Genomic DNA, 23187 nt, shown 5'->3' on the forward strand with positions numbered 1-23187 from the left:
ACCGTTGAACGGTACGTGTAAACTAAGCCCCTGCGCAGAGGTAGATCTCAGCTTCTTAAATTTAACATATGTTCTCCTTCCCACACATTGTGATTCTCTCCGCCGCCGGTAAACGATACATGTGAGAGAGAGTCTGAGGCGCTCGGTGATGTCGTCTTGTCATCCGGACGGCGATACGCTACATTAGCAGACGCAGGCAGGGAAGGGGCCTCATACACGAGTGTGAATATTAGGGAAGATGGAACCCGAGCAAACAGGATTTGGAGCGCACCTATGTATCAACACAGATTTAGTCAGAGTCACCCTCGAGGGACGTGAAGAGAGATGGAGGGAGAGAAAAGAGAGGCTTCCAAGCAGTTCTCTTCATTTCTAGATGAATCACGTTGGGAGTGGGCTTGCAAAATTGCTTTATGGAAAGTGGAGGAAGCCTCAACGGGAACATTAGACGGGAAACAGCAGGAGGGCCACTGTTTCATTAGGGAGAGAGGCTTCGGCTTTATTACAAGGATTTGGAGTTTTATGGTTATCATTATTTGCGATAGAATTATTATGCTTATATGTCTTCTGGTCGGTTGTTTGGGTGAGGAGAAGAGTCGGGGAGAGAAGGGGTGGTCTCGCTGAGGTCTGAAGGGCCTGGAGCAGCGGGCCCCAGGGCCGTGTCTTTGGCAGCCATCGCGTTTGATGCGCACAGATCGGAAATCCTGCTTAGTAGCACCTTTTGCGTGTCGAGTAGGAACTCCTCCTGAACAAAAGAAGAGAAAGAATTTCAGTTTATACATCTTTAATGCGATACAGTTTTGTCAATAGCTTGCAAGGAACCGTGACTAATATACTGGTGTAGGAAAAACAACTGATACCCAAATCGACCAATTAAAAAAAAAAATTTTCAAAGGAAAATCAGAAAGGATGGATAGTTGGCATGCAGCAGCCTCAACATGAGATATGGCTCCATCTCATCAACTATCACCAGGGATGACCAGGCCCCGGAAGCCACCCATGCGATTCGTAACGTTGGTAAGAATGGGCCCCGCCTGGAAGCGGCGCTGTTTGGCGGCGCCAACCTTCCGACCCCAGCGGAGCTCTGTGGCGGCCGGTATGCTGCGGTGTACCAAGCAAGTTGCCCGCCCTCCCTACCGGGCGGGCCGTCTGCAACAGAGCAGTTAATAAAGAGATTGATTATCGGCCTGTCAGGAAGTGACAGTTGGACAGAGCTACTCCCCATGAATGACAGAGGGCACGCACCGCTCCCAGCAGCCGAGAGCGCCAGAACCAGCACCATGCCACCAGCACCTCTGCACCGTGCCAACCTTGCTACGGGGTGGAAGAGCCCCGCAGCGAGCACAGCCATCGCCTTCTGGAGCAGCAGCTACACGGCTGCTGACTTCACTTCCTGTGCCAGAGTTCAACGCCGCTGGCCGCTGCAGGATCTGGGCGTATGAGCGACTGGATCCAAACAACACGTACGTGCATGTTTTTTTTTGTGAGATACACGAACTTTGACATCAGAAATGTGTGTTTCTGCAACTTTGGGTACTTGTATGTCAAAGATTCAGGTTATATAACAAGTTGCATTTCTGCTTGTTTTTATACAGTATTTGTATAGATATATTTGATATAGATGACATTAAATCTTTTGGTTCCCTTTTCATGTATATTTGTACTTCTTGTTTTAATTAACATTCTCATTCTCAAAATACGTAATTGAGCAAAAAGAATGTTTGTAGTATTTTAATTTACTCAAATTATGATTAACAGATAAAATAACACGATTTATAATAATAATTTAGAATTTATGGTAATTCATGATGACTACAATTTCTGAAATATTTTCAAAAAGTTTGCAATGTCAAAATACGAATATAATGGTAAGAAGGTTTACATATAAAAACACACAAAATAGATACATTCAACATCAGTCGTACAAGTTTGTCTTCATTTGAGAGAAACACTACAGCTAAAGGAAAAAATAATTTCATATATTATCCGTTTGATTTTTTTCCGCAGTTGGAGGAAAGTGTTCCCGGGTGACTCTACGCTGTTGCAGAGGTGATCACATGTACATCTTACCATATTTTCATTTAATTATCGTTCTCATTTCTCTCTTCTCTTCATGTATGTATGTTTGTTGTTTATAGCCGGTTATCTGTATTCTTTGATGTATGGTGACCTCCACAAGTAAACATAACTGTTGACCCACTCAGCCTGTTGGACCAGCCTGATAGCGGGACCATATGTCTCGATGCTCACGGATTAGCAACAGTGCATTAGAGAAACAGAAGTGGTTTCCTTCTAATTAATGATTTAGCACATCACAGATACACAAACACACACACACACACGTGCACGCCTCATCCGGCCTGCTTTGTCAGTCCCTCTGAATGAAGGGCTGTCTGCGCGCTGTGGCAATCTCACGACTGACTTTGTTTGAAGTCACTCTCGTCTTCCTCTTCTGCCGCGCGCCTGTCTGTTGGTCGCGTCACCCTTTTTTAATGAAACAGAAGCGTTAATAGAATCACTAGGAAAAGCAGGTGATAAAAGTCGATCCGTCGAGCACGCCTGTATCCTGAGTTGCGAGCGCGCTGTTCAAACAGAGCATTGTTCAAAGACAATGCATGCAAAAGACACGCGGGCTGCCGAAGGAATAAAAAAAAGAGAGGGGGAAATGGAAAAAAGATGCTCCCTGTCTTCAGCGAGATCAAAACAACTCCAAGGTAAAATATACAATGAAGGGCCCCCTGATCTGACCAGCATCTCAGATGAGAGGAGAATGCAGACATTCTGACATGTTACACACACACAGAGAGAGAAAGAGAGAGAGAGAACAAGAGAGAAAGCAAAACACAGAGGGTGAACATCAGGTCTCAGAAAAGTTTGAGATGAAACATTGCGTGAAACACACTCTATTTGGGCCTTATGAATGCATTCATGGAACGCTGTACATGCATTACAAATGTCAAATTAACGCCTGATGGAAGCGATGTTTGCCTATTTATGATATTCTGAGCATATGAAATGACCCTCAAAGAGATGACAATATCCCAAATCGTTCATTCACGGAGGGCCCGAGAGGTAAACGCGCACGGCTCGACGGGCTGATTTCAGACAATAAAGATATCGCGTTTCGGCTTGACAACACGAATGAATTTTGGACACATTCCGAGGGATGTTTTCCAAACATCACCCCAGGATATCTGCGATCAAGTGCTTCTTCTCGTACGCCGACGGAACGACTTGTCATTTTCTCATTGTGGGAAAAACAGAACTCTCTTTTACACTTCATTGGCCATCACAGAGATCAATACGAGCCCCGGCAAGGGGAATATCTATCGGCACGGAGCACAAGTATCTTAGAAGAGTCAGCAGGGAAAAAAGAAGGAAAGAAGCTGTATTTCGGTCGACACAGATGGACAGGAACCTTTATGGTGGAGGCTGCTACTGGCATGGTGCCACCAGCCCAGACTCCCTTTGTTTGCCAGGCTACTAAACTAATAGAGATAAAAGCAGGTTCCTGCTGGCCGGGAATTATAAAGTCATTAACCAATACAAATAACATTGAGACAGGGTTAGAGTCTGAGGGGTGTCATGCATTTCGGGGGCTCTGACCGAGGTTGGATGTCTCTGATGGGTACGTCCATTGTGTAAACAATCTATCAGGGCCAATGAGACACTGCAAACTTGCACTTCTGATACTCACTGGTCTTTATTAACATATGTGTGGATGACATGAAATACTTTGGGAAATTTACATGTCCTCTGTTTATAAACTTATTTCAGAACCATTTTGCTAACTGTCTCGCTCTCTTTCTCTCACTATGTATTATAGACCACTTCGCAAAATGTGAACAGTGATCCAAAAGCTCTTCTGGTTTCGTTTTTTTTACTTAGTCAATCTTACACACATAATTCAATCTTAAAGATATTTGTTTTACATTTTGATTTGCTTATTAATGTTCCGTCGGTTACATTTTGTTGAAACATTTGTGCTAAAAGACTGAAACAGTTTGATCTTCTGGACCAGCATTGAACAAGCATTGTTTTCGTTTTCCGAAGTGTTCTATAAATATACCATATATATAAAGAAGCCTATTGTGCAAATTATTTTAAAATGTAATCTGTTTTTACTGTTAAGTACAAAATAGAAATATAGAACTTTCAATGATAGCAAAATGTTATTTTACTGCATGTAAAAAAACACAAGTTTACTAAAAATCAAAATTGTATAGTATTTAGCATGATTGTCCATTTAAAGAAGCTAATATCGATATTATTCTTTTCATATAATTAGTCGATATTCCTAAAATAATGAAAAAAACATGGACATTATTATGTCAACCATGCATATGTTTCTAAAAGATGATAATGTTCCAAATATGTTTATGGTGTCCACAGTAATCATTTCCTTGAACTTTCACACACAGACTGTATTGTTTCCCTCTGTCTGGTCAAATATAAAATTCATTTTTTTGCGTGTTTTTCCTTTTAATTTCCTCATTCCCTTTATCTGCACAATAGACGCTCAGCAGGTCTGTCCGTCCCTCGTGTAATCTCAATATTATTTAAGGTAGCCATTGCACAATTCCTGTGAAAATGGGAGTCATTTAAGCTTTCTCCCTGAGCAGTGGTCTTGGCAACTAAACTAGCTCATTTGTTCATTCTGCATTCCCTTGGACAGCCTTATAAATGGAGGCACTATCCAATTATTACAGGGGATAAAACTAGAGCTCCAGCAAAGCATAGCAGAATCTATTACCAGCCAGACTTTGTGTGTATGTGTGTGAAAGAGAGAGAGAATGGCTGTGCCCATATGCCTCAAAAACTATTCAACACAGGGCAGGTGACACATCACCACGATCTAAACACATGAATATTCTTCAACTTTAACGGCCATGTGTTCTCTTCTGATGTATTGTAATAAATCATTATGACACTTAATCTTTAGTTTACCTTAAATGTTGTGGTTTCTTTTTTTAAACCCACAAATTACCCTTTAGATTGCCCAAGAGAACTGCACTGATATTAACCTACAAAGCCCTACAATATGTTCAAACTACAATTATTACTGCACCGCCATGCAAGTCCAAGCTATATTACACATATGCTTCGAAATATATGGTGAAACCTATTCGCTTTTTCTATCTTTTAAGATACGTTGTGGTCTAAAAGTTGTGCGCTAGAACTTGGGGTTGGTTAAGGATTTATTGCATAGTCATAGGAAGCTGCTTTGGGTTGATATTTAGGGATGAAAAAGGGTTACTTTGGAAACTCTCTGATAATTGGCTTCTTAAAAGCATCTCATTTTTAACAATGTCACTGTGTCTGGTGGATGACAATTAATCTGTTTTACAGTGTTTTCTTGGCATCTGTGCCAATTACTTTATATGCTAATATATGTAAATTACTCAACATTGGAGATGCCAGTAAAAACTATGCTTGTGTTGTACATTATTTTTATTTCAGGCAATACAATTTTGGACTATTTTAAAAGATGCTTTTAACGTCTTTAATATTTCTCTTTCTTCAGATAAGAAAAAGACACTTAATGCAGCATAATATACAGGCCGTACATTCACAAGTGTAATTCCTAAGTTTTCACATAACAATTTCAGCAAATGAACAGACAGCACAATCAGCTAATGCTTCGCGACGACAAGAATCTTTGAAAGAATCTTGCATGTTTGCATCATCTCTTTGTTTACCACGATGACAATGAGAGTTATTGTCACTCTCTGTATGAAAACAGTGCCAAACACATTTGTTTCTCACTTTAACAGCAAAACTGCGTTTTTACACCATACAGTCTATTTAAGGCCATCTCAAGATTTTGACTTTGTCATTATGTCAGCACATTAATATTTTTCTTTATCTTTTCTTTTTCCCTCTCTGTTCGCAGGGAAGTGGATAATGACTTCACCGCTAAGTAAATGTTAATGAATGCACTTCGCCATCTGACTAGGTCTTTTCTCTTAACATAAATAGCTATAATTACCAACATATTCTATCTCTCTCTTTAATTCACACACATCCAGACACACACACACACTGTGACCTGCATCGAAAGTGTGCTCTCTATTGTCCCGTGTTGAGTTTAGCTTCATCTCTGTCTGTAGATGTCACTATTGCATACTAAATGGACACAAAAACCTCCGTATCAAGAGAGATGATAGATGTTTAATGTGGGCGAAATTAATACAACGTTTATAAAAAATCGTATGTGATCTGAGAAATATAACAGAAAGATGGTTATGGACAGGACCATGTGTTTGCTAATATGTTAGAGCAATAGTTTATTAAATTAATTTAATGATTTATAAAAGTAGCATTTTTTCATTTAATATACAAAATGAGGAACATGACTCTCTTCGGAAGAGACTATTTAACTATTTTAGCATTTACATTAATAAACTCTTTAATCCCATATTTTTCTTGTGAATAGTCCTAAAGTTCAAAACGCACCACCGCTTTTCATTTTAATCAGTGTTCCCTTGTCTTTTTAATAACTGACAAATTACCGTTCATTAAATCCCTGTTTAAAAAATATAATGAATAAAGCTGAAAAAAGCAAAGGTCATAATTTCAAATTTGCTTTTTAATATCTTCCTTCGAAATATAATTTCCTGTTAGACACAAAAAATCCAGTGATGAGCAACTAAAACATTTTTTTTCTAAAACTATTAAGTTCATATAATACAAAATAACTAATGTATAATATGACATACAGTAATATCTATATCCTGATGTGCTTCCCAAAACTTACTTAGGCTATTTCATTTATTTATTTTCTCCATTGTGTGCAAGGCCTAGATTGAAACTACAAACAAAGTTATGCTTTTACATTTGTAAGAAACTATTAAAATAAATAATTAATCGATTTCGCCTAACAACATTAATTAGCACATATTACAATAATTGTGCAATCTGATAATTATAATAAGTACACTCATACATATTGCGAGTGTACCAGACAAATGTGACATTGTGTCAAAATAAGTTATAGCACTAAAGATGAGAACCTCATCCTTGAACACCCTCACAAACACACACGCGCAAAATCATCATCTGAATATATCTCCTGTGTCAGTGCTGTGGAGGGCGGCAGACAGCCACAGCTCTCCCAGCAGATTAAAAAAATGTATCTTTCAGGCGTTTATTATCAATTTGACTTTATCTTCTCTTTACCAGAGGTGTGAAATCTCAACCTCATATGTGTAATTAAGGTGGGCCGCGGTGCTTAAGAGGGGCTTGATTTGAAGCGATTACCGGAGGAGAGAGCTAAAAAGTACACCGCTGTGACCTCAGGGGCAGTCGAGAGAACTGCGGGCTGAAGCTACAGCTAATTTAATTGATCTCCTCAGCTTTACATTTAAATATCATCACAGTGGCGATGAGATCCGGATAGGCTTTGTTGTGAGAAGAGATTATTCGCCTTGCAGATCTGACCTGATGACTTGACTCCCCGCTAAACTCTTCTGTTTGTTCAGCCTAATGCCACCTGAGACGTCAATCCATTCCTTTTAGAAAGATGCACCTCTGTTACATTAGAATCGAGAATGTGTAGGTTGCGACTGCTGCTGTTGCATGCGAATATCCATGTCATGTTAAATGTGTTTATGACATTTAAGGAGGGATCGCAAAAGGCAAACTTTTGCAGTTGACACGCATCCTGTTCCGTGCGAGGAGTGAATTGACAAAACTGAAAGCGAGAACGACCAAAACTGAAGCTTGAGAGGCGTGCTACTGCATTTGAATATAAAAACAGAAGTGAAACACTGCCTGTAATTCAAAATGCATTTCCCTCTGCTCAACTATGACAATAACATCCAATCATTCAAAGGAGGAGCATTGAAATTCCACATTAGAAGAGAGTGAGAGACAGAGAGGTAAGTGGAGGAGAGAGAATGTATTAAAAGGACAAATAACAGGCGTCAAGCAGTGAAAAAAGTAGATTGTAGAAGGAGCTTCCTAACTATCTCCCTAGTTTACTAGTTAGTGCACTACATTAGGACTAGGGCTCTCACCATATCACATTTTCCCTACACTGTTATCGTGGCTAAACACATTCCTGATAACAATATTATCATGATATTGATCACAATATCTAAATATATGAAGCGGTACGTCTTTATCTTTAATTAAGTTTATTTTGACTTTTATTTGGTCAATGCATCAAACTCAAAACACACATTGTGAGCAATGTGACAAAAAATGTATATTGGTGCAATATTGCGTCAAATTGATATCAATAATCATGGTTATTAATATCACAGTTATTGTCCGCACTGGTATATTGAGACATCCCTACTAGTGACTCAATTTATTATCAAAATTGTTCTTAAACAGTTTTTCTCGATTGCTAACACACAATTCATGAAAAAATTCGATATATTTTCACAACCATAAACTCATTCTCAGAACAATAAATCAAATTGTACAAACCCCACACAAAACAACCTCATTTTGCAAAGGTTTAACCATGTTCTCATTCAGAAAACACTAACGCATATAATAAACTGAAGTGTCAAGATGTAATCTCAAAAGGCACACGTATATCCATCAGTAAACATTCAGTAGCAAAACTGATGACACACCAATCATAATCTCAGGATGATATCAGCAGGAGCGCAGGTAACTGTGCGTCCTAGAATTATCTACAGGGCTTTATACTATTTACTGTAAACATACAGAATAATTACAGTACACTGTAAAAAACTTAAACGGATATTTACTTAAAATATTTTGTGTAATATTGTTACCATAATTTGGCTAAGTACTTTATACCACACTATACCATGAATACCTCATGTAAAATTACCTAAATTATTGAAGCACGTCACATAATAAACTTAAAAAAATCAAGAAGGAATAGAAATTTGAGCATTGGAGTTACAGTAACTTCTTGATCTTGTTTAACTTTAGTTTAACATTTATTATTGTTTACAACATATAAGATGCACAAGCACCTAAGCACAAGCACCACCCTTCTGAACGATGGTAACCACGAAAATAAAAATACAAAAAGAGTCTCTTTTAAATCTTAAAGACAACGGAACAATAAACACTATCAAGTCTTTCATTTTATTGTAAAGCACATAAAATAGCACTTTTTCACAAAACTGCCTCTCCTAATGCTGGGAACTCTACATTCACTGCTCAGTTAGTGAATTTAACTAAAATAATGAATGCAGCCCCACTACAAAATAATGAAGCAAAGATCCTTTATACAAGTGTAAGTGGGTTGAACATGATACAATTATGTCGAATTTACTCAATAATTTGTGCATTTAGAATTCCAAGATTTTTACTCTAATTTGAATTTACATTTTGGTTAAAAAAGTAAGTTTACTCAATTCACTTCAAGAAATCTACTACGACGCAGAATCATTTTTTACAGTGTAAAAACTTTATATGAGAAACTAGAAAATTTGTGGTTGTCAAGTTCATTTGTAGCATTTAAAAAAAGAAATTATTTGTCCTGTATTTTTGTCCTGTATCAAATTAGATTAGATTAGATTCAACTTTATTGTCATTACACATATACAAGTACAGTGTAACGAAATGTAGTTTAGGTCTAACCAGAAGTGCAATTAGCAAGTGCAGGATATACAGGATATAAATTATATAGTGCAGGATATAAATTAGAGATGACTACTTACAAAAGGATAGCATAGGATGCCATGTTTATTTATATATTTATGCAATTGTATTCTGTATTGTATTGAATATCCAGTTTATATTGTTTTTTTAACTTGTCTTGTCTCCATCTACTTTCATCTAAAATTACTTTACAGTAGTGTTTTTTTTCTAAAGCTCATTGTTGCATTTTGCTCCTTCTGCGCTCTTTTACAGACACGGAGCTACACTGAGATTTTCTTTAATCCCAATAAGAGATTTTAGTAACACTGTTTTCAATTGATCTCACCAGTGTCTATGACTATGTTGCAGTGTAGTGTTTCTGAGGGTTTGTGTGTCATATTTGGGGGAAAGGTTTGCTTTTTTAGCAAGTTTGAATTGTTTTGTGTGGATGTTGAGGGAATTGGGTGAGAATGTATAGATTTGTGTGAGTTCAGAGAAAAGGAGCCATAAATTCAAGAAATGTGTTTACACTCAAAAATATTTTGGGTTATTCCAAGTATTGGGTCAAAAATGGACAAACCAAACTATTGGGTTATAAATTAACCTATGCTGGGTTGTTTTAACCCATTGTTGGGTTAAATATAAACAATCTCTGGGTTAATTTAACCAACTTTTAAGCAATCAAGTCAAGTCAGCTTTATTTATATTGCGCTTTTTTAAAATTTTATGAGGTTATGCAAGTCAAAACACAGGTCAAATATCAGACAGACTATAAATTCCTATATGCAGTGTTAATTTAATAAAACTATGCAATTCTAGCAAGAAAAACTGTAAATGTTTGTAACTTAGAAATTCACAAAGTGCTGTTAAAACACAGAGCATTCGTTGGCAGCTCACTCTTTCCTTGGCAGAAAGTTTTTCAAGCCACCAAAGAACAGTCACAATCGCAAACTTTAAAATATATTTTGTTTTTAATTATTAAATCCCAAATGTGCATGAAAGGAAAACAATCCTGTAAATTTAAAAGTAATCCACAGGAATCAGTATTATCAAAAGAAGATTAAAAAGAACACTGATTTTGTTTTTATTTATTTATTTTTATTAGGGGTATCGGATATATTTAATATCTGAATTTTGCATTAAAAATGTTTAGTTTTGGCGGATAAAGACTTGCTAGTGCCCAAATTTATTCATATGAAACACATTTTCACACATCACAGGGAACTAGTGTAGAATGAAATGACGTCCGTGCAAACTAGCCCACGTAACGTTGGGCGTCCTCTCCTCCAGTCATATGCTGATTTTAATGAGTCATTTCGATGCACGCTATGAAGATTACATGCTTGTGACGGCACCGAGCCATCTGTAAGGTAGCCGAGCGGTCACAGTAATCTATCTGACGCTCTCCATCATGAGTAGAGAAGTCTGGACAAGGTCACCACAGGTGGAAGCGATAGCACGGTGACAGAACGTGGACCGAAACCGTTTCCTCACTTCTCGAAACCTGCAGGAGGCTTGTTTGCGTTCTCTATGAGGTGACTATTTCTTCAACGTTTGAGAGTATTTTTATGAAAAATTTATTCTTTTCTTTGGAGCCACTGTGTGCCAATTTAGCTTTGCGCGTGATTCCAGGTGACCGGCTGGATGAGATGTTATGAAAAGTTGCGGTTCAAATTCTTTTCAAAGCGACAAACTAGCCTTGATGTATATATGGAGTGTTTTTCAGGCGCTAAGTGGTGTCAAGGATCTCTGAGCAAGCTGTAAATCAAGGGTGCACCTTGGTTATTTACAGCAAATTATACAGCATGAATGATTCAGTGATTAGAAACATTCTGGCATTTTTTATTTTCGCAAGGTCTGAAGCACTTAAACACTGCTAGCTCTTCACACTGTACAAATGCCCGAAACCTTGACGAAGAGTGACTGAATCACAGGAAAGAATTTATTTAAAACACGATATTAATACCACTCCAGTCCTCAGAACATTCTTATTAGAAACCGCGCAGGTTTCTGTTAGCAAGACGACTTCTTTTGTGCCGCCTGCTTTTAGACTGCGTTGCTTTATGTGGAAGTCAGACGTACTCCAAGTAGAAGGTAATTATTATTTTCCCTTTTATCGTAGCGGTGCGATTAAAAACGTTAGAAAGGAGGTAGGACAACACGTATGCGTAAATGCATACAAATTGCATCTGTTGAGGTCCTGACTAGGAAGGTGTTTATCCCGTAATACCTGAAGTTTTTAAAAAGCACACTGTCCCGCTCTTCAGGTGTTCATTTGAATACGCTGAGCTGACTGAGTCATTCTATAATTGATCCCGGGGGGACGTCTAGGCCCACCGAACCCGCATTCCCACCAATTACAGCTGCGTCTCTCTAAAAACAGAATCAGAGTGCACATCATAGTCAGAACCCGTGTACTACAGATATAACCCCACAAACACTACACTCAGCAGCTATTCTTCTAATATTATGAGCACACCACACATCTCTTTCGCTTTTAGTATCTGATAACATTTAAATGACAGACTTTTACCGGCGAAATAACTCGCTTTCCTTCACTGCACTGAAGACAAAACACAGCTGAATGACTTTTCACTTCTAAGACTGTAAATATAAAACAAATGGTCCTTTCTGTCATAAATCGTTCTTTAGATTTAAAACGAAATGACACTGGTATTTTCTGAATTATATAGTCTTTATAATCTTTAGAAGTTTGCGGTCTATATCGAAGTCAACCAGTGGAGCTAGCTGGCAGTGGTGTCTATGCCAGGTGGTAGGAGGGGTTCAAAAGTGTCTTGGTAACATTTACTAAAAGAAAAGGTGTTAAATTTAGATATTATTCAGATATTTTAATAATGTGCATCAATAAAACACTTACATTTATGCATTCGGCAGACGCTTTTATCCAGTGAGCAACAGGAAAGACATACATGCACATTAAAGTGATAGTTCATCCACAGATGAAAATTGTAATTTCAAACCTGTATAACTTCCTTTCTTCCTCAGAACCAAAAAGAAGATATTTTGAAGTATGTTAGTAACCAACAAACGACGGTACGCATTGACTTCTATTGTATGGACACAAAACCAATGCAGACAGTGTTCGGCTACCACATTCTTCATAATATCTTCTGTGTTCTTTTGCAGAAGAAAGAAAGTCATATCTGTGTGAAATGACAAGAGGGTGAGTAAATGATGACAGAATTGTAATTTTTGGTTGATTTATCCCTTTAAGTAAATGTGGTTAGAATAGATTTCATGTCAACTTTTTGTTTTCTAGACTGAGTTTTGCAGATGTTACCAGCAAGTGAAAGGAGTGTTTGGAGGGCATTATTGTCTGTAGGACGTGGCAACGCTACTCGGTTCAGACCCAAAGCCGTAGTGATGGAGTGGTTGAGAGTTAATTACTGATTACCTCTGGGGCCGCTCACCTGTGAGCCGTCATTACCTCACGCCAAGCAGGTGCCATCCCTGGTTGTCCGCCACGCTTGTCTATACTGTGGCATAATGCCTGGACGGGCCTACAACCCTTTCGCGGGAACCATGGTGCACACTGCACGGCCAAAATCACAACATCTAGCTCTACCCGGCCAGAGGTCAACCTCTCCTTTCTCTTTCCCTCTCCGCGGAGACCGAATCTGGTGCCTTGGCATACTTGGTATGAGCGTGTGCCCGCTCCCCCACTTCTGGTTCTCTCTGGCCTGGCCTAAGGACGAGCGGAGAAACAGCTGCCCTACGACTGCCCGCTTGGACATGGCAGTTCTGGATCATCAATAGTGGTGCCCACCACACCAGCTGATCCTCTCCCAGGGTCCCTGTCACGATGATGTCTTCATCGCTAACCGGAGCAGACGCCCGCTCCTGGCAGCAACTGGAGGTGACAACAAATCCAATTATCTCCCCTCCATGGAGCCCAGGCAGCCTGTGCCGGTGTGACAGAAAGGACGGGGACAGGCAATGCCCTGCCCACCAAACCCCTATGAACACCCCTTATACACACTCCCTATTGCCACAACATTTCAGTCACGGGGACAACAGGACAAACATAGGGATCCTTTGGTCTACACAGGCAACACTTACACATAGAGAGACAGTTTGAAAACTGTTAACCACCGAAACTTTACAGCTTAAATGTCTCTGGAAAAGGCCAAAGGCCAGTGGTTTTCAACTAGTTTTGCTTACAAAAGCACCGAAAATAAATACTAAACCAAAAATGTCCTTAAAAGACACCAACAATATTGTTCATAATAATATTTATTTAATTAAAAACATAATAGGACCACTGCTGTCAAATGACCAGTACAACACTGAAAGCTGAATGATAGGAGTAACAAGCCATGAGTTGTTAATTTCAGATGTTAATTATTTTTAGTGCACCGAGACAAATTAGCCAATCATAATCCTGTCGTCAGTCATGGTGGCTTGTCATTGACACATCCCACCACACGGTTATATATAACCACAGTACACACACAACATTAACCAGTAAACTGACTACACCCATGCTATGCACTAACCTGATTTCTGATGTGTTTTTTAAGTGACGCTCCCTGAATTAACCTGTATAAACCAATTAAATATCCATATACCAAATGAGTTTATAGTGGACACATTTAAGAGGCGTGTTAAATGCATATTGAGAAAATCATATCGATTCCTTATCAGTCTTTACAGGTCATCTTCACCTCTGATGATTAGTGTGTGTGCGAGAGTAAAAGAGAGAGAGGACTTTCTACCCGCATGCAGATATTAACGAAATACTTAATCCCAAAAAGATTTAAACAATGGGGAACAGGGTTGTTTGTTTACCAATGTTCTTCAAAATACATGTATTACAAGTTTAAAATGCAATGAAGGTGAGTAAATACTCTTTTTTGGGTAAACCCTAACATGTTACTTGTATACAAGGTGAAGCTGGGGGTCCTCCTTTAAGGGATACTTAAGCCAAAAAACAAAATTTCCTCATGTTTTATTCACCTTTGAGGCGTCCTAACTGAATATGACTTTCTTGAGGAATAATGCAGTCGGAGTTACTGTAATACCAGGTATCCTTTTTCTTCAAGCGGTAGTATGGGACTGAATTGGAGTCTTTTTTTTGCTCCAAAAAGTGCATCCATTGCTCAAAGAACGGCTCTCTGGTCTTCTTCTGAAACGTCTTCTGAAGTGAATCGATGGTTTTGTTTAAGCGAGTGAACCAGAGGCTTGTTTTTTGGCAAATGACGCAGGCGAGCTTTCATCTACTTCATCTGCTAGAAATACAAGCCTCTGGTCCAAGGGATAATGGAGGTTAAACATTATCACTAATAGCGATTTTCAATATGGATATTTCTCTATATATAACGCACTTATTCGCTTTAGAAGACCTTTGTTAAGACCACAGAGCCATGCAGAGCAGTTCCAGATCGATGGATGAACTTTTAGGAGCTTTAAAAAATGCCCCCCATTCACTGCTATTCTACAGCTTGGAAGAAAATTATATGTGGTATTATAACTGCATTATTCTTCAAGAAGAAAGTCATATTCAGTCAGGGTGCCTTGAGGGTGAGTAAAACATGAGGACATTTTGTTTCTTGGATGAAGTATCCCTTTAAGAGACAGACATCACCAAACTTTTAACTAAATGGCATTCATTACCTTTGGACCACAATGCACCTTATTCTGGCCAAGAATCATGTTTTACATACAGGTAACCAAAACTGTTTCATCCTAAATGCCACAGATTGTGTCATCATAACAGATCAGCAAGAGCAAATAACTATAATATTGTAGCAATGTAAGTAAACTGTTATACAAATACAGGAAAATGATGTGTGATCAGAGTTTTTTTCATCCAAATGATCTCACATCATTTACATATTTGAGATTAAAAAGATAAACAAATCATTTCCACCAACCTGAGAAATATAGTAAAATGCAGTGATTTATTTGTCCAAATACAGCCAACAATGCAAAAATAAGATGTATAAAGTCCACCAATCAGATTTTGTATCAGACGTCCGTTTTATGAACTACGAGTGGTCCACGGATGTACCATCTCCTTCCACTGCTTCAGATAAAGATCTAATACATTGTCCACATTCATATACTTGCCCCCGCAAGCTTTATTTAAAAGGAAAAGCAGGATTCTTGTGGCTGAAGCCCTCTGATAAAGGCACTGACTCACAGATTTCATGCTATTCAGATGAGCCTCAGCGTGGGTGACTGGTGACTCAGAACATGCCCAGAGGGAGATTCTGAAATTCTGATGGACCAACTCATCCAATGGGCCATTTCTAGTGGAGTGGAGGGGAAAGATAGCATCCGCTCCTATCAAAATGTGAGCAGGTGTGTTCCAGGCAAAGGCGCTTGAGACAGCTCAACAAATAAGCAATGGAGCAAGCGTTTCCCACTTTACCGCCCATTTACCGCACCGGTCTATATAGTCATAGCATTTGCGGCTATATGGCATCAGTATATACAGCTGTGCTCTGTAAAAGATTTGCAAAAATTACGATGTTTCCCAAATGCACCACTTATCTGCACATTAAACTGGGATGTGAAAAAGCATCAAGAAAACTGTATGAAACTACAAAAATACTACAAAAAAATAATAAATTTCATCAACACGTGGTTGTGTATTTATCTATTATTTCATTGAGGTGTGGCGAGGTGTTCGATTTCTGGATTAAGTCGCGCCAGGTACCAAAACAAACTGGTAGCCAATCAGCAGTAAGGTGCACAGTGCACATGATGGACATGAGTCGAGCCGAGCGCTGACAAAAGCAAAAGATGGGGGTAGGGGTGTGTTTAGTCTAATGCTGGGGCCACACCAAAAGATCTTTTTAAATCTAAAAAGAGTTTTAAACGGTGATAGACCACAATCACGAAAAGAAAAAATCCAAGATTTAATAATTTTGCTCTTATGTGGTGCGCTGTGATGTGACGAAGACAGCACACCAACAGATTTTCAAACGGTTTTCAAAGAGTCCCGACTGTGAACACAGGAAATCTCGCAAATTCTCTCGAGACTTCAGAGTGAGTTATTTATTGTTGCACTGTAAGCTTTGTTTATTATATATGTGTTCAATATAAACAAATGTGTACGTATAACCCTTTATTCATCATCAAATATTATTCATCGTTGAGAAATTGCTCAAGCAGCATTGTCTAAAAAGCATTTAAGGTGGAAAAGCACTAGATATAATTGTATTACAACTCAAATATTGTGGTATTTATGTCTTAAATACAGTAATTAAAAAATAATTTGAATACTGTTTTGTAAAAAATATCTGCTGACATTATCACCCGAAAGAGTCTTTTGGCTTCACTAGCTCCTCTGGACCTATTTTTTCTGTTCCTCCTTAAAGCATCCGCACATAGTGTTTGTTATGCTTTTGACAGAAAATTGACAGAATAAAGAAAAGGGTTTGTTAAAGTGATAACTACGGTTGTTATACTTCTGTCAGCTGGCTTTCTGATTGGGTATTGTTGTGTTCCATGTGACTATCAACAATGTTCTTGTGCGTTTCCCCCACACGTCAGGATTTCTGATCGTAAATCCTCAACATGTTGAATATTTAAGATTTGCAAATGTATTTTGGCCATTGCAGTCCAGTGTCTGTTGAATTTCAACAAGTTCAAACCTCAATAGTGACAAAGTCATCCAACAGGAATGTGAAAGACTAAAAAAAAGATTTAGAACTTGACTTTACAATACAAATATTACAGTTGAGTGTTAAGTGAATATGAACTTGTTTTCTTTGCAGTAATTGAGGTCTAAAAAATACAGAGCATTTTTCTGTTATAATATAGTTTCTCCTGTTTTAATTTTCTATAAATAAATGCAAACACAAACAATATAACAATAAATGATGATTTAATTAACACATACCTATAAATTGTCAATTAAAACAAATTTGTAAAGTGACCTCTTAAATTTTTTTCAGCGACTGTATGTCATTTAACATTCTTAAGTGTTTTAGATTCATTTGAGGTTTTCACATAATTTCTGTCCATATGTCATTTCTGCCGTAAACGCTGGCACCAAAACTTCTATAAAGACCATTCGTTGGTTTGTTTTTCAAACACTCTACCCACAATCCTTAGCTCCCACCCCCCTTTTCACATCAAATGAAAAAAAAGGATGAAAAAACAACAACAAGCTCTACTTCCTGTGAAACTGTTGGTTGCACCTCTGACTGCACTGATGGGGAAGAGTAAAGCCATTAAGATGACATGGAGACAGATCGTGTGTGACACTTCAAAGAGGCTGGAAAAAGATGGGAAACTGAGCAGCGCAACCTCCTCATCCGCCCTCCGGCAGGGAAAAGAGGAGAAAAAACACAAAGCCAACAAGCACGCGCCGCATGGTCAACACGAGCACCCAGAGACTCCTGCTCTCGGGCCTACCCCCGGACCCAAACACAGACTCGTCCCCCGCGACTGCACGTCCAATGATTACACTATTCCCTCTCTCGTGCTCAGAGGGGCTAATTAATGCTTTAAAATGCAAATGAGTGCCACAGTAAATTACACAGCTGGCAAATATGCCTGTTTTGCCCCCAAAACTACACCAGGAAATGAGCGGGACTGCGCCTGGATTGCGAACGCAAAGAGACAGAAGGTTTATTTCGAAACCGTGAAGATAATCCCACCTTAAAGTTTTATGGGCGCGGGGGTAAAAGTTAATGAAGAATATATTTGCGAGTATTTTAGTAGCGCTTTACTAATTCTAAAACGTTTCTTGAGGTTTTAAGAGTGAATGGCTTTGTGGCTTTGTGAACACTGCTAAAGACTTCAGTCAGAGTGGATGCAATATTTTATTTGACAAAATGAAAATGAGGCTGTGCACTTCGGTTGTCGGTCATTCAGCCAAGTATTGAAAATACATATTTCCACAAACATCGAGTACACAAAAACATAGAAAGATGGGTTAAAATTTTTTTTACATTTCCTCTAACTCATGTAATATAGCATGCTGTTTACAATGGCAAGATCACAAAGTACATCCTGTACTATACAGTGCTTTGGGCGACCCAAGTTCAAGCACCCACTTGTGGATTCTTTTTAAAATATTTTATTTTTACTGCACTTAATGTTCACTTTCAACCGATCGTTTTGCTAGATAAGACCCAATTATTCATCGTCTGGTATCGTTTAAATCCCTTTTAAGCTGCACTGAAACTGTAATTTTGACCTTCAACCGTTTGGAGTCCATTGAACTCCACTATATGGAGAATAATCCAGGAATGTTTTCATCAAAAACCTTAATTTCTTTTCGACTAAAGAAAAAAAAACATAAACATCTTGGATGACAACAGGAGTGAGTAAATTATCATGAAAATGTATGTTGAAAGTGAAAAATTCCTTTAATTCGCTTTGTGTAAAAGCATCATGCAAATGCACAAACATACATTCATCCCTCACAATGCTGACTTTAAATTAGATGTAGAATCTTATATGAATAAATTCTATTTTCGGCCAAGAGAATGACAGCCATATATAGTAGAGGAGTCAGAGTCTTTAAGTGACATATGTTTGTCAAAGCTAGACCTAATCATAGTTCTCACAGCATTCTGTTTCCTTGCATCTGTTCTCACTGTCACAGAAAAAGTTCAACTTGTCACCATGTTTCTTGTGGATTGCATATTAAACATGCTATCATGTGAAGTTGATACAAGAATCTGTGAAAGCATCACGAAAATATGGAGCATGTTGCTCCTGTTCGGTAATTTAACTAAGAGGCTACAAAGAATGCTGTCACATGTATATAGGGTGATATCAGGCAAATTGGGCCACTTTTGGGATAATCAGTTGGAAAACTAACAAAAAACCCATGGATGACATTTAACAGTGTACTTATGATAAATAAGGAATGTTTTGAATGTTTTTGTGTTGAATTGATGTAATAAAATATAATTGTTCAGGCCCTACAGATTTTGAAACATTTGCTGCCCCACATTTTTTGAGATAGCAGTGTTCGGGTAAAATGGGCCAGCTGATCAGCAAAAATGGGCCAGTCAAACAGCAAAACATTATTATCGAGTAGTTAAAAATATAGTTTTGAGGCGAGATCTGGTCTAGTAAGTGGCACAGCATTGTTACGTGATGTTTAAAGAAAATGTGCATTAATTAAAAAAAAATTTTTTTATATTTAATTTATAAAGTAACAGAGTAACATTTGCATTTAAATTACATTAGAACATCAATTTTAACTACATCAATTTAATAAAATCAATTTAATCAATAAAACATACATTTCATGAAAAATTTTAACAATAACAAGTATTGTTATGGCAACAGTTTGAAAGTTAAAGGCCAATGACTGCAAAGAATTTCAAAGAGAAGAATTAAGACACTCAAACCTTTAAATTAATATCATTAATAAATACATAAAAATTTTTAACAATAACAAGGAGTGTTTTGGCAACAGATTAACATTGATTGTATTTTTGCCGCATCGCTGGCAGACATCGTTTCTATCTCCTTTGTGTTCTGTTCTGACCCTCTTCTTTCCTTTCTGATCCTTTCTGTTTTTCATGCTGTCTATAATAAAGTTTAATATAAGGGTACTTTACTTCAACACCTATCACTTCTATATCAAAATGTCTCTTTCACCCTTTCTTTTTTCAGTGAGTAATGCAATAACACAATATATATATATATAATATATAAATAATTTTAATAAAAGTAACCACCAGAATTTCGGCTTACGATCAGAAATCCTGATGTGTGGGGGAAACTCTGAGGACAAACGCACGAGAACTCTGTTGATAGTCACATGGAACACAACAATACCCAATCAGAAAGCCAGCTGACAGAAGTATAACAACCGTAGTTATCACTTCAACAAACCCTTTTCTTTATTCTGTGAATTTTCTGTCAAAAGCATAACAAACACTATCATCGCAATTACGAATAATTTCAATAAAAACCAGGCTATGTGCAAGTGACGGTAGTGCTTGGGGTCCAAGTGTGCGGATGCTTTAAGGAGGAACAAAAAATGGACAGCACCTGGTAATGTGGGACGTAAAAATTTAACCTCCTAAGGTAAAATTCGGGAAACAGGCAAAAGGCATTACTGGAGTCAAGGTGTACCTTTACAGTTTTCGTAGTGCACTAAGAGACAACGTTATCGGGAAACGCAGCCCTGGATCATTTAGACATGATCAAGACATGAGTGATGAATCATTCTCTTTAAATGTGCCTTTTTATCGATTTATCAACCTTATTATTAAGAAGTAAGATTGGATATGTCAGGCCACTCACCTTACTTTTTCCTGGCACTGTATGAAATTGAGGAACTGCCCAACCCCCTTAGCAACCTCACACCAATAAAATAATTTGCTTAATGTCAAGTACTGTTATGGCGTCAGTTTGAAATTCTTTGCAGTCATTGGCTGTTAACTTTTAAAGAGATAAGACACTCGAACCTTGTAAAGCCGTTTTTCCTGATGGCTCAATTTGCCTGATATCACCCTACCTATGAAGAAGACAATTCCAGAATGCATTACAAAGAAAAGCTCACTAAATGCATGATGTCAGATGTGACACAAGTATTGATAGAACATAGTTTATCTTAATTAACAACCAAATATTTTATATAGCACAATTTTTTTATTATTTTAGTAAGTAAGATTGAATTAGCCAACTTGTTAAACAGTTATGTATTCTGATATTCTGATAATTCTGAAAATTCTGTCATCATCAACTCTCCCTAATGTCATTCAAAACCTGTAAGATATTTTGAAGAATGTTGGTAACCAAACAACGTCGGCCCCTCATGACTTCCATTTTATGGACACAACACAAGTCTCGAATATCTTCTTTTGTGTTCCACACAAGAAAGCATTGTAAACAGTTTTGAATGCCATGAGGATGAATACATAATGCAAGAATTTGTCTTTTTGGGGGTGAACTGTACCTTGAAAGTGTTGGCAGCATTTAAGCTTGGTGGCGGCATACTAACGTATAATGAAGCTGCTGCTTATGTACTGTACACAATGTTTCAAATTAGACACTTGCCTTAGAAGGCAGAGACATTTGTAGGCAAAATCTAAGCTTTGGAACTGAGCTAATGAGTCTGGAAAGAAATGAAAAGCTGGAAAAATACAAACAACTGTATCAACAAGTCGAGAAACCGAGCTGTGTGTGTTCAGCTCATCAAGAGGTCCCATGAGCATGAACCTGCTCTCTGTCTGTTCACTCACTCAACTCCAGCCATCATAGAGTCAGACACCATGACCGACCACAAACACTAACCAACTCTTAGTTCCACTTGGAGTCTGTCCCACAAGACCACCTGCCCCTCTGCAGCCCCACCTGCATCATTAATGACGCTTTATGAGGCACATCATAACATCCTCAACGTGCCCTGCACCACAACAGTGATTCTGAGCAAACAGCAAGGGGAATTGTTTGATTTGAATTGTTGTAAATTAGACAAGATAACATTACAGTAGTAAGCAACAGTGGCAAACTATACAAAAATGAAAATAATCTCATTCTCAAAGGGATAGTTCAACCAAAAATATAAATTATTTCATAATTTACTCACTCGTATGTTGTTCCAAACCTGTATGACTTTTTCCCATTTGATAACCAAACAACACTGGCTTCCATTGACTTCCGCTGTATGGACACAAAACCACTGAGACTTTTTTCGAATGATGATGAATATATGATTACAGATTCTCAAATTGTTTTGGGGTGAACTATCCTTTAACTAGCATTACATTCTGAGAGGCATATTTTGTGGGATATAGAATGATTAGTTTAATATGGATTGGAATTGGAACCATTGTTAAACTTTTTTGGTCTGAGATCATCCAAAAATCTCTGCATACAGTATGTTGGCAGTTGTCTTGCATATTTTAAGATGAAACTCTCGAACAGGCACAGGAGATTTATTCAAATGTCATTTTTTCTACATTTAATCTCAATGCCACCTTTCTTTCCTTTCATGAATTGTTCATGTAAAGAGAAATAACTATAACCTTGCTATAAACATGAATGAAATGCTTTCCGATATTTAACATCAGTCAAAAATTAATAATTAACACCAAACAGGCCAGTGATCAAATAGAGACGCATTTTAACAGACCTGCGCCATAAACAAAGACCCAAGGACCAACATTCCCTCCTGCCACATTCCTGCCGCTTAAATATGCGCATGCAGAATAAAGCCACACGCACATGCTCGCACGCACTTTTCTTTTGAGGAATGAAATTCTCGCTTTTCTCAGACCCGGGGAATTTGACGAAACTGAATCAGAACACTTGATCTGACCACCCGCTGTTTTCTGATGGAAAGATTTGCTTTTTAATACAATCGTCCCTCGTTCTGCCACGTCGTGCCCGGCCCAGACAAATCTCAGCAGCGTGTGTTCTTGTACCGCCACAGTGAAATGTCTCATTCTCAATCTGTTAAATACCACCCTGCTGTAATCTATCACGGTGAAAATGTTAATAACATTGTCCTCCGCTTCAGCCGAGCCTAAATATGACACATTTATACGCGTTTAAGACAGATGGCGCGTTTTCCGGCCGTTTAGCGATGAAACTATATTTTGAAGACGTAAATGATTGACGGGCGGAAAACATCAAAATCAAAACAAATGACTGGAATAAAAATAAAAC

Source organism: Barbatula barbatula, assembly GCF_947034865.1.
Source record: "Barbatula barbatula genome assembly, chromosome: 6".
NCBI classification, from domain to species: domain Eukaryota; kingdom Metazoa; phylum Chordata; class Actinopteri; order Cypriniformes; family Nemacheilidae; genus Barbatula; species Barbatula barbatula.